We start from the raw sequence: 12,962 nt of genomic DNA on the forward strand, positions 1-12,962 counted from the left end.
GGCAGGATGGAGGGAGAAAGGTGAACATGGGCCATTTTGGCTAAGCCAAATAAAAAGTGGAAAAAACTCCTCATGATTTTCTTAAAAAGAACAAGACACTAATTTTACGTTAGCACCAAGTTCCCTTGCCTTTGTGAGAAACAGGTCACCAATTTGTACTTCTAGCCCAATTTCCAAGCTTTCTGGTCATCTTCCAATTGACCTTTTCTCCCTGATCAACATGCTGACTTTTTAAAACATCATTGTCTTTGAGGTGTGTGTTATTAAAAATCTATGGGCTGATGATGTAGCTCAGTGACAGAGCACTGACTTAGCATGTGCAAGACCCAGGGTTCAATTCATACCACCAAAAAAAAAAAAAAAAAAGAAAAAGAAAAAAGATCTTCTTATGTGCTTTTATTTGCCCTACTACATATAAGTTTTACAAGATTGTGAAATGAGTATGTGCATTTAACTTCTATTTTACAGATGAGAAGATTAAAGTTCACAACTGTAATGGACATAACAAGCAAATGACACTTTTATTTTCCAAGGCCTATTTCTTCTAGAACATCTCTACATTTGAGGCTTCCATTACCAGAATAAATTTTAAAAATTATTTTCTAGATTATCTAAGTGTTTCACATTTTTAAAAATTCTTTCCTAATCCATCAAAGATATTGTATCACAGTGTCCAAAGAAAAGAGTTCTCTGGCCCTCTGAATGCATGGTAACCCCTGGATCACGTGGATAACAAATATGAATGCAGTCAAGAAATATGAACTTCCATGGCAACGTATTCTTCACTGGAATTCTGAATGGCATGCTCTCCTCTTTGGATAAACTTCCCCAAACTTGTACTTTACAGCCTTGGTGTACATAAACAATGTTGATGTAGCAACTATCTGAGAAAAGCCTGGTTAGACAACATTAGCCTCTATTATTTTGAACAAGGAATTTCCATTATCAGTTTAGGCAAGAAAATGCACTATGAACAGGGTCAAGACAAGAATAAGCTCCTTAATCATAGTCTGAGACTTGTAGGGATACACTTTCACTGAATAGAGCTCATATTTAGAAACTCTGAAAACTTATCTGATCCAATTCATTACACTCTCTGATTAATTGCATAGGTTGCCAGATTGACCTATTATTGTGATGAACATAGAAGACTGAAAACAAGGAATTGTGGCTCAAAGACAAATTATCGTAAGTGTCAAAGGTATGCAGAATTGAATTAGAATGTTGGTTCCACTAATTATACCTTTGCAACTTTGAACAAGTTGTGTCACTTTATATTACTTATTAGTTAAAAAGTAGAAAATACTATGAACTTTATAATGTACCTAGCATATTCTCAAAATTATTCATTTTTATTGTCCATATTTTGTCAGCTATGAAGTTTTCAACCCATCCTCAGGGTAGCAGCATTTCAGAAGGATAATGACAGTCTCTGCAAATCTTCAAAGCTCTGGGTTCTAGAATGCACAGAATGGTACTTCCCAGGATTGTACTGGTTGAACCAATCACAAAGCAGGCCCAGATTTGAAGGTTGGAAATCGACTCCACCTACTGTTGGGAACAGATGCAAAATACTGTGCACGATCCATAGACTCTTACCATTAACCAGTGCTTTATGCCAAGCACATTAACATGTACCATTCATGTGTTTTCCCTAGAAATTCCCCAACAAGGTATCCTAATGTCTATTTTATGAACATATAAAATAAGAGTGAGGCTATGGAAGGAGGTAGCAGCAGGGGTTTGGGTTTTCTTTTTTTAACTTAAAATGAATATTATTACCTCAGATATTTTGGGGAGGCCAATCAGTAGACATGCCTTCATCTTTACAGAAAGGAATCATAAGGAATTGTATCCTTATTTTTAATTTTAAGACCATTCCAAAGAAAATATCTTGAATATGTAAAGTGTCTTTTAGATGTCAAGATGTCCTTAGGTCTGTTCCATTCCACATGGACAATCACAGACTTCAGAACATATAGGGAGAAGTAGATTAGTCCTCTGAAAATATCTAAATGCAAGAATTTGAATAACTTTGTAATGGGCTCAGACATCACCACACATATTTCCTTTCCTGCTCTGAACTCTTAAAAATCAGAACATATCTTAAAATCAAGTTCCTAGGCTACCCTTGGTTAGCCTATATCCACTGAAATGAATAATGGTGATCACTGCAAGACTGGATTTTATTATTTAATTGCATACTTTGAACCAGGTAAAATTTCAACCAGGTAAAATCAATTAAATGAATGTGTAAAAAAAAAATTTTAGGTGATCCCTTCAAAGACCCTTCCCTTGTATGATTTCCTCCCCTGGGAATACAATCGACCATCACACCCAGGATTATGTTATTACACATGGAAAAGGGGGATTCTTAGATATAATTGAGCTTATTCATCAATTGAGTTTGACCTAATCAAAAAATAGACTATCCAGGGGGACATAACCTAGTTATTTGAGCCCTTGAAAAGCAGAGATTTTCTCTGGATGGTACAAGAAGAAAAAGTTGGAGAAATCCATATGTCTGAGAGAGATTCAACATAAGGATGATTCTCCATTAACAATGGAGAGAGAACAGGGCCATGAAACAAAGACGTGAGAGTGCTTTCCAAGAGCTTATGATTCCTCAACTGACATTCAGCAACTTGGACCTCAGTCCCACAACTGGAGATGACTGATGAGCATGATTGAGCATTGAAGCAGATTCTTCCACAGAGCCCTGAGGACCCAGCCTGGGTAAGTCCTTGATTTTAGCTCTAGAATATTCTATGCAGAGAACCCCAATGAGCCCACTCAGTCTTCTGACCTAATAGGACTGAGAGATTATAAGTGAGTTAGAGGTGTTTTGTTCTATAGAAATAGAAAAATAATATAGTTATCCAGGCTAAGTGGTTTATGGAGACAATAAGAAAACAGGATTCTCTTCCAAAGCCTACCCTGTGAACCTCAAGAAAGGTATACCTATATTAACTAATCCTAAACCTGATATTCCCCAAACTAGCCACTCTGTGGCATGGAATGAGTGCACACTAAATTTACAAAGATGGTTTTGTTGTGAAATATCACATTAGCTTCAACAGTCCAATTACAATCAGAGAGTATGTGGTTACTGCTACAACGGGGTAATAGTTGGCAAGTTATTGGTTCTAAATTTTGTGCTCAAAATTTGCTAAGACAAAATGATGGTTAACATCTACCTGTTATTGTTAGGCACCTTATTATACTATCAATAGTCCTCACACCTTCCCTGAGAAGTATATATAACTATTCAAATTTTGAGGGCAATGAAATTGACATGTGGATAGAGCAAGTAGTCTAAACTTGTTGACTAGCAGATGTTAAGATTTGAACCTAGGTCAATCCTACTCCAAAGTTCAGAATCCTATTGGGTGTCAGTACATAGGTCTTTAAAATGGGATGTGAGAAAAGTACATTAGTGATCGCTTAGGTCTGGTTGGTGGATGGGCAAATAAGGGTTGATATCTAAAATGTACTGTATTTCTTTTGCAATTATAAGAATATTTCACAATTGACTATGGATATGGTTGTTCACCTTTGCAAATATACTAAAAATCATTAAGTTATACTCTTTAAATAGTTGAATTATATATTATGCTAATTGTATCTCAGTCAAACAGTTTTTAAAAGGGTAGTGAGTAGGGTTTTTAAAAGTACATATATCTAAAGCTTCAAAAGCAGGTAAAGAATGGGGATGAGGCAAAGTCCTGAAGAGACTTGCCTATTGGACTAATTTGTCTGGAATATGTTCCATGAAAAACAATGGCTGCCTACAAATAGTTTCAAAAGAAGAATGAGGGATCCTATTCATGCTTTATAAAGATCCTTCTACTGGGTTTTATAAGGATGGATTTTAGATAAGCATATGGATGAGGAGGTTGATGAGAGGCTTTTGCTTATTTAGGTCACTAAAAGATGAAGATCTGAACTAAGTCTAATGTAATGGATGTACTTAGTGTTTGAGAAACACTACTAAGAGGAAAGAGAAGCAGCTTATAAGATCCTAAGATAAAGGAGAAAACAGAGTAAAAGAAGACTGGGGATTTGAGCTTGGAATCTAGCTTCTTGAAGAGGGATTGTCAGGCCCTTTGTGGAAAATTGTGAACTGAACCCTAGGCAATGGGGTAAAGAAAGGAAGTTAAATACATTAGACATTCTACCTAGAGCCTACCTCCAGCCAAACATAACTGATACTAACTTGGGTCTGACACCCAGAGACTCTGATTAAATCCATGTGGGCATTGAGATTTTCAGAGACTCTCAGATAATTTTATTTAATTTTTTTTATATTTTAAATATTTAATAAATGACTATTCTATCACTTACATACTTACAATAAGTTTCTAGCAAAGGTCTCAGGTAATTTTAATGTGCAGTCAAGCATGTGAACCTGTAGCTTGGACAGTTCCTTTCTATCAGGTAATCAGAGAGTGCTATTGTTGCCAGCCCACTGCTTATAGCCCAGCCACACATGGCCTTGTTAAGGAGAAAAAAAAAAAAAAACCCTCGACTCCATCCTGAACACCAGAGTCTGATGACCCATCCAGTGGTAGTTTCACTGACAATGGGCTTTATCACAATTGATGATACTTAAGATGCAGAGAAGATACTTTGAAATTGTACCAGTAGAACCAATGATCCATCTAAAGATTAACTGTGGATATGAAGAATTCCTAATCACTAATAGAATTCCCACTCCTGATAGTTCAGTGATTGTCAGCATGTACTTTTCAGACATGCTGATATTGCTAGTCTGGCTGGGCACAATTCAGGAGCCACTTGTCAAAAGAAACGAACTTTATTTTTAGAACCACACACGCCAAACCACACAGCTCCTCAGGAAAAACCTTCAGAGCCCAACTGCCACCACAGGCTTCCCACAAGCCTCTCCACCTCCCCCACTCCTCCTGCTCTTGAGGCTGATTGGCTGGGTCGTGTGGGCAGAGCCAAAAAAAGTCCCCCAATGAGCAGCTCTGTGGTCTGAAAGGGCGGGGAAACAGCCCAATGAGCATCACCGCAGAGGAGCCAATCAGTTGGCAGCTAGAAGTTTGCTGGGGCCGCTATGAGCCAATCATCAGCTGGCAGCTGGAAGTTTGCTGGCAGCTGGAAGTTTGCTGGGGCCCCTTCGGCTGTGGCTCTCAACATCTCCCCCTCTCTGTTTAAACAACAAGCATGTGGCTTAGGGACCCTGCCTGCCTTAGGTTGTCCAATAGTACATATGGTCCTTACCCATTATCAGATGAGCTGACCTCAAGGCGTCAGCCTCCTGTCTTAGGTTGACACCATTGCAATTGGATCTTACCTGTCATTGACTACCGGTCCAGTATACAGCCATACCCGTGGATAGGTCTTTGTACCAGCAGTGGGGAGTGAGGTTCTTTGCCTCACCACTGTTGGCCCCCAAATTTTAGCTGAACGACTATGACAAGCAGAAGGGAGGAAGATACACCAAGCCAATTGACGGCTCCTTTTGGAAAAATTGTACCACCAATGACACCATCAGCAAAAATACCCCAACACTACCACAAGTCGCTGCACCAACAGATAGTTCACAATGCATACAAGTGAGTTCACAATGCATACAAGTGATACATAGTCCAGGCAAGTTCTGCAAGCAGTTCACTGATGTCTTCACCGACACTGGGATGAAGATAGAAATTCTGGCGATAATGGCTAAAGAAAAAATTATGTAACATTCCAGAAGGCACTAAAAGAAAACAATTTTCTTAACAATTTATATTGTCTTCACTGGCACTGGGATGAAGATAGGAATTCTGGCAATAATGGCTAAAGAAAAAATTATGTAACATTCCAGAAGGCACTAAAAGAAAACAATTTTCTTAACAATTTACATTATCTTGAACAGAATTATTAAATATAATGAAAAGGAAAGGTGAAAGTAAACAAACAGATCTGTTAACCTCCTTTTTTGTTCACATATTAATACAATCCGCAACAGCTGTTTACCCAATTTAAATTAAACCATTTAAATCACATGAATAAAAAAAAATATTTGGATCCATTTTTTCATGAGCGCTTATCATATATGATATATGGACATACGTACATACAAACATACAATATAAAACACAAGTGTGCACACATAATATAATACGTACAACACATAACATAATAATAAAGGCCTTATAACTTTTTACAGGTGAAATCTCCATTGCAATGTTTAAAAACTCTATAGTCAAAAAATAGAACTAATCAGCAAAACATTAACCTAGGTCTGTATGAACTCAAAAAACAAAATAGAACTTCATGATGTGGGAAAGGGTAATAATAAATAAAATAGATATTGAAAAAAGCATCCTGGTTCTGTTGAAGATGTAAGGATAGCCAAACTGGAGTTTTGGATATCAGCTGTTATGGATTTGACCCAAATCATCTTCTTTTTGGTCTGTAGAAATCGCTTTAGTTAATCTCTCTGGAATCCAAATCGGCTGCTGTTCTCCCTGTGGAAACACACAAACAGACCCCCAACTCCAGACAATCACTGGGTCAGGACCTTTCCATTGTCCTGTTAGAATAACCTTCTAAAGTACCTTGGGCTTATGTACATTTTTTGGACACATATGCCTTTCCGCAGCACTAAGCCCTGATGAATCCAAATTTTAAAAGTTTAGAGTAAAAAGGGTTATTTTAAGTTTATCTTTGGGGAATATATACCCCTTCCCAATTCCCTCTTTTTGCTTTAATAAGTACATTTTAATAGGTTGATGAGCTCTTTCAACTATGCCTTGTCCCTGTGGATTGTATGGGATTCCTGTTATATGAGTAATGCCAAATGATGAGCAAAATTGTTTAAAAGAGGTAGAAGTATAACCAGGGGAATTATCTGTTTTTAACTGTTTTGGAACGCCCACAGTGGCAAAATTTTGTAAGCAATGAGCTATAATATCTTTAGTTTTTTCTCCGGCATGAAGGGAGCCCATCAAAAATCCAGAAGAAGTATCAACGGTAACATGCAAATATTTTAATTTTCCAAATTCTGGCAAGTGTGTGACGTCCATCTGCCAAATATGGTTAGGTATCAGTCCTCTAGGATTGATTCCAAGATTAACTTGTGGTAAAAAGGTCACACAATTTTGACATTGTTTTATTATTTGTCTAGCTTGTTCCTTAGTTATTTTAAAACGCTTTTGTAAAGTATTAGCGTTGACATGGAACTTTTTATGAAAATGTGTAGCTTCTTCTAGTGTAGAGAAAATATGTATGTCATATGTAGTTTTATCTGCTAAATCATGGCCCAAACTAAGGGCTCCAGGCAATCCTGTATGTGCCCTGATATGACCTATAAAGAATGGATCTTTTCTGTCCTAGATTAGACTTTGTATAGTGGAAAGCAAAGAGAAAACAGCAGAGGAAGGGGAAATCCTACCAGCATCTTCAAGGGATACTATAGCATTAACTATATACTGACTTTCGGAAAATAAATTAAATACAGAATCTTTAAACATCACAAAAGCTTGTAATACTGAAATAAGCTCTACCTTTTGAGCTGATTGTTTGGGTACTAAAAATGTAAAAGTTTGATCAGGTGTAACTATTGCTGCTGTGCCATTATTTGACCCATCAGTGAGTATATTTGGAGCATTCATGATAGGTGTTTTTCTTGTCATTTTTGGAAAAATTACAGGATGCAATGACCAAAAAGACAATAAAGGATTAGATGGTAAGTGGTTATCAAATGAAACATTAGATTTGCCCATGATTATTGCCCAAGTATTTAACTCATTAGCTAACTCATCAATTTGATTCATAGTATATGGAGTAATAATTTTATTGGGAGAAATTCCAAACACTCCCTTTGCTGCTTTTATTCCCTTGAGTATTAATTATCCTACAGCCTCAGGATACCTAATAAGAATAGTGTTAGGAGAATAAGATAAATGTATCCATAATAATGGACCTTCTTGCCAAAATACTCCTGTAGGAATATTTTTGTTGGTAGTACAATAAATAATAAAGGCAAACTTGTATCAATTCTATCCAAATGCATATTTTCCATATATGTTTCAATGATTTTTAATGCCTTTCTTGCTTCAGGTGTTAACATGCGGGGTGAATTTGGATCTGATGGACCTTTTAGGATATCAAATAAAGGTCCCAACTCTCCTGTTGGTATACCTAGATAAGGCCTTATCCAATTTATGTCTCCTAATAACTTTTGAAAGTCGTTAAGTGATTTGAGTTGATCTATTCGTATTTGAATTTTTGGTGGATGGTCCATGGTTGAGGATAATAGAACTCCTAAATAATTAATTGGAAATTTTAATTATACTTTATCTATTGCTATCTCTAGATTATAATTTTTTAATAAGTTTGTAAGTGTGACATAACATTCTAGCAATGTGTTTTTATCTTTGTGTGCTAATAATATATCATCCATATAGTGAAATATTTGTAGTTCAGGATTTTGATTTCTAAGTGGCTGGATTACTTTGTTAACATAAATTTGACACATAGTTGGGCTGTTAGCCATCCCTTGAGGGAGTACTTTCCATTCATATCTCTGATCAGGACCTTCATGATTCAGTGCAGGGATAGTAAATGCAAAACGTGGACTATCCTCAGGATGAATTGGAATTGAAAAAAAAAACAATCTTTAATATCTGTAACTAAAACATACCAGGTTTTTGGCAAAGAAGACAATTGAGGAATCCCCAATTGAGCAGGTCTCATAATAACCATCTCATTATTAATGGCTCTTAAATCTTGCAATAATCTCCATTTACCAGATTTCTTTTTGATGACAAAAATGGGAGTATCATGGGGAGATACAGAAGGTTGTATATGTCCTTCCACTAATTGTTGTTTGACCAGGTCATGGGCTGCTTGTATCTTTTCTTTAGTCAGGAGCCACTGAGGAACCCCTACTGGTCTTTCTGATTTCCAAGTAATTTTTATTGTCTCAGTGGCCCTTTCTGAAAATCCAACCCATGTCTGTCCGTTCCTTGATCTATTTGTATTGGTGCTGCTATACCTTGTTCTTATTTTTCTAATCTTTTTCCTTTCCTAAAACCTTCTCTAGTCATAATAGTGGGTGCATTTTGGTTGATGTTATTTGTTAATGTCAAACCTAATTGATCTAGGACATCTCATCCCCATAAATTTTCAGACTAGCAATATCAGCTTAATCTGGGAACTTGTTTGATATTCGGGTTTTGTCAGACATTCAGATTCATTCCAAAATACAGAACTACAAACTCTGAGGATAAGGGCCAACAATCTGGGAGTACATGTGGGATTATTTCACTTATTAATTATATTTTTAATCAACTAATTAAGCTTTTAAAACATTTTTTAAATAACTTCAAATCCAGAAAAAAAATTATAAGAAATAGTACAGACTGATCCTATTAGCCTTTGCTCAATTTTCCACATTGGTAAAGTCTTGTAAAACTATAGTGCAATATCACATTCAGGTTCATGACATTGATATAATCAAGCTACAAATGCAGAACATTTCTGTCACCACAATGATCATTCACATTTCTTTTTGTAGCTACTTCCACTTGCCCTCACCTACTCCTTAACCCCAGCAACCACAAACTTGTTCTACATTTTTACAATGTTGTCATTTCAAGAATGTTATACAAAAGAAATCATATAGAATATAACTTTTGAGAATTGGCTTTTTTTAAGGAAGCATATGGCTCATCTAGATTATTGTGTATTACAAATATGTTCCTGAGCATTATCAACTAATATTCCATGTGTGGATATGTCATAATTTGCTTAACCATTGGCCTGTTGCAATCTCATTTAACAAGCTCTCCAGGTAATTTTGATGTATTCTCAAGGTTGACCACCACTGATGTTTAGACAAAGAGCTCTGAAAGACTGAGAAGAAATGGCACTGTTCTTATTTTATTCCCATTCACTGATCTCATAGATCTTCTAAAGGCATAGGAAAATGACTTTTTTTCCATTTCCACCATTACTATTAACATAAGAAATTCCTGATTACTACTAAGAAAATTGAATTATTAAGAAATATTTATTGAAGTACATTTTGACAACCACTCTAGGAAATGGGAATACAACAGTGGAAAAGGTACCTGCTCAAAAGTGGTTTTCACTCCAGTAGGGTCGGGGAAGACAATAAACAAAATCTTACAAATGAAGTCAGGTCCAAAAAAAATGCTATGAATACAGATAAAGCTAAGGAAAGTTTAGAGAATGAAGGAATTGAGGGTACCAATTCTGATAGCAGTTGGAGAAGGCCTCTGTGAGGAGATGCCATGAGATCAGTCAAATGAAGTGACTATGTACAAGAAACTTTAGCAGATGGAACAGCAAGTTTGTAAGTCTTGAGATGAAAACATTTTAGCCTATTTCCCTGGATAGAGAGGAAAGGATCAGTAGCAGCAGATGAGATCAGGAATCACATGAGAAGGACTCTGGATTTTATTTAGCTTTGCTTATGAACATTTGGAGAAATAGGAGGGATTTAAGTATGTTTTGATTCACATTTTTACAGGATTGCTTTTGTTGTTGTGCATAGACTAGGAAACACTGGACAAGGAAGAGCAGCTAGCTGCCTACTGCAGCTGTCCAATGAGAGTTGGTGGTGAGTAGGACAGGGTTGACAGTGGTTTGTACCATGCTGGGTGCCTTAAAACTGTAATCTTCTGGAGATTGAGCATACATGAGCAGCCCAAGGAGTGAATATAGGGCGTGAGAAAATAAGAATAATTTAACATGTTATAACTCTAAAATGGATATTTTTTTAAAAATGGGAGAATAGATATCATTTATTGAAATTAAAAATAGGTTGGGAAGGTTGAAATTAAGAGTGCAGAACTGGATAAACCAAATTGGAGCTCATCCAACTACATGCTTAAATGTGGTAGCTAATGTGGAAATAGATTTTATGCTAAGGAAGGTACACTCAGGCTAAAGAAAGGAGAAAAGTATTATTTATAATAGTAAAAAATTGGGGATACTCCAAAGATTCAGGGAAATGCTTATGTAAATTATAAACAATGCTTACATAAATTATTATCATAAGAAAATCCTTTTGCAAATTATTATGTACCCACTCCTTAACATTATGGAGTCATTAAAAATTATGAATACTCAAGGCAAGAAACAACATACTAAAAATCAGGATACTGAAATGTATAAATGATATAATTTTATCAATGGTAACATAATTTTATCAATATTTTTATCAATATTTACAAAGAAGTTAAACTTTAGATAAATGAATAAAAATAATTGGAAGATTATAATTCTAATAATGACTCTGTTAGTATAATGAATTCACAGACACTTCCTTTTTTTCTGACTCTAATTTTTACTAAGTTTCTATCCACATGTCTATAAACATTTTAAAATAGTAATACATATGGTCAACAATCTGACATAGTAACTTTTATATACTTAGACTCAATAGATGGAGTAGCCTCAGATAGAAAATCTGTGAAGGCAGTAGAGCCACATTCCACATTATTTATTTCTACAAATCAGGAGAGATCAGGTGGCCATGGTAAAGAAAAAGATCCTTTCAGGTCTTCTCAGGGTACTGACACCAAGTTTTATTATTCAAGCTGTGTCCCAAGTTTTGAAAAGTTTGCAGGTTAAAGGTATCTAGCATCTCTGGAAAATTTGAATAATGTCACTCTTCCCTAGAAAAATAAGAAATAAGGGAAGTGGAAATCATGTCCAGAATCATTTTGTAGTACCCTCTCAGCACTGTTAAAGGAATGGGTACATCCTCTCATTAACCACAGCAAGAATCAAAAAAGTTTTAAACAAAAAGATTTGGCAAGAATGCCAAAGTAGAACTCTTTGTGTTTTTGGTTTTCTAATATGTCTTTAAAATCCTCTTCATGGATTCTTTAAAAATTTTTTCACAAGTGTAACAATGATAATAAAATTATAAAAGCCACATTAGTGGGATCTGGGAGGGATACACAACAATGTTATTACAATGCAGTTCCTTGCCCTTATTGCCAAGGTTGAACTCTTGGAGAAAAGAATCCAAAGCAAACCAAACCAAAACTACTCTGCCTACATGGATCCAGAGTTTTCCATGCTCAACAACAAAGTTAAGAATTAGAAGATAATAAAGGAAAACAAATTAGAAAATATGAAAAATGTCTTACAATAATTCCTTAATTTTACCTTCAGCACTCAGAACAAAACAGCATAGTTATATATTTACATTTCAATTCATAAAATAATTCAAAATGCTCATTAGGCTCTATCCTTTCCTAGGCTGTGGAAAGGACCAATAATCAAGAAACTTACTGAACCTATGAATGCTAAATTACTTGGCAGAGTAGTAGAAGAGACCAAAAGCAAAAGCCAATCTTCAATGTTGTTTAGAAGGACCATTCTGAAGTTACAGTCTTTTCTAAGCCCTCATCTATGCAAAATCCTCTGCCTTTATTTTGTAGAAGGCACGTCTGAAAGCTCTTCACTTTGGGTTCCTAACTGCTGTACCAGTGCTTTTCTCGCTTCCTACCTGGGTACCCTGCTCTCTCTGCACCACTGAGGCTAGAGTTTAGGACATGGGAAGAAGCATCAAACGGACATTCGATTGTTCATAAATTTCTATTAACAACAAGTATTTTTAAACTTTTGTTCTTAAAACTGTGTTACAGTGGGGATTATAATATTAAAGACCTTTTATTTGAACACTGTTGTAGAGCTGTTAACAAAACTGACAAAGTGGCTAATGTTTATTAATTACCTATGAATGCCAGTTACTGTCTTGAGTACTTTATATTTCAACCATCAAAACAACCTTTTGATGTTTATGCCATTATTATCTCCATTTTACAGTTGAGGAAATTGAGATGTAAGAAAATTGATCATCTTGCCAAGGATCTCAGAGAGATAAGGGGCTAGGGTGTGATATGGGAAAGGATTCAAACTCAACTAGTCTAATCTAGAGTCTACACGTTTCTCTAACAAAAAACCCC

Source organism: Spermophilus citellus (assembly GCF_964194105.1).
Source record: "Spermophilus citellus genome assembly, chromosome: 13".
In the NCBI taxonomy this organism is placed as follows: Eukaryota; Metazoa; Chordata; class Mammalia; order Rodentia; family Sciuridae; genus Spermophilus; species Spermophilus citellus.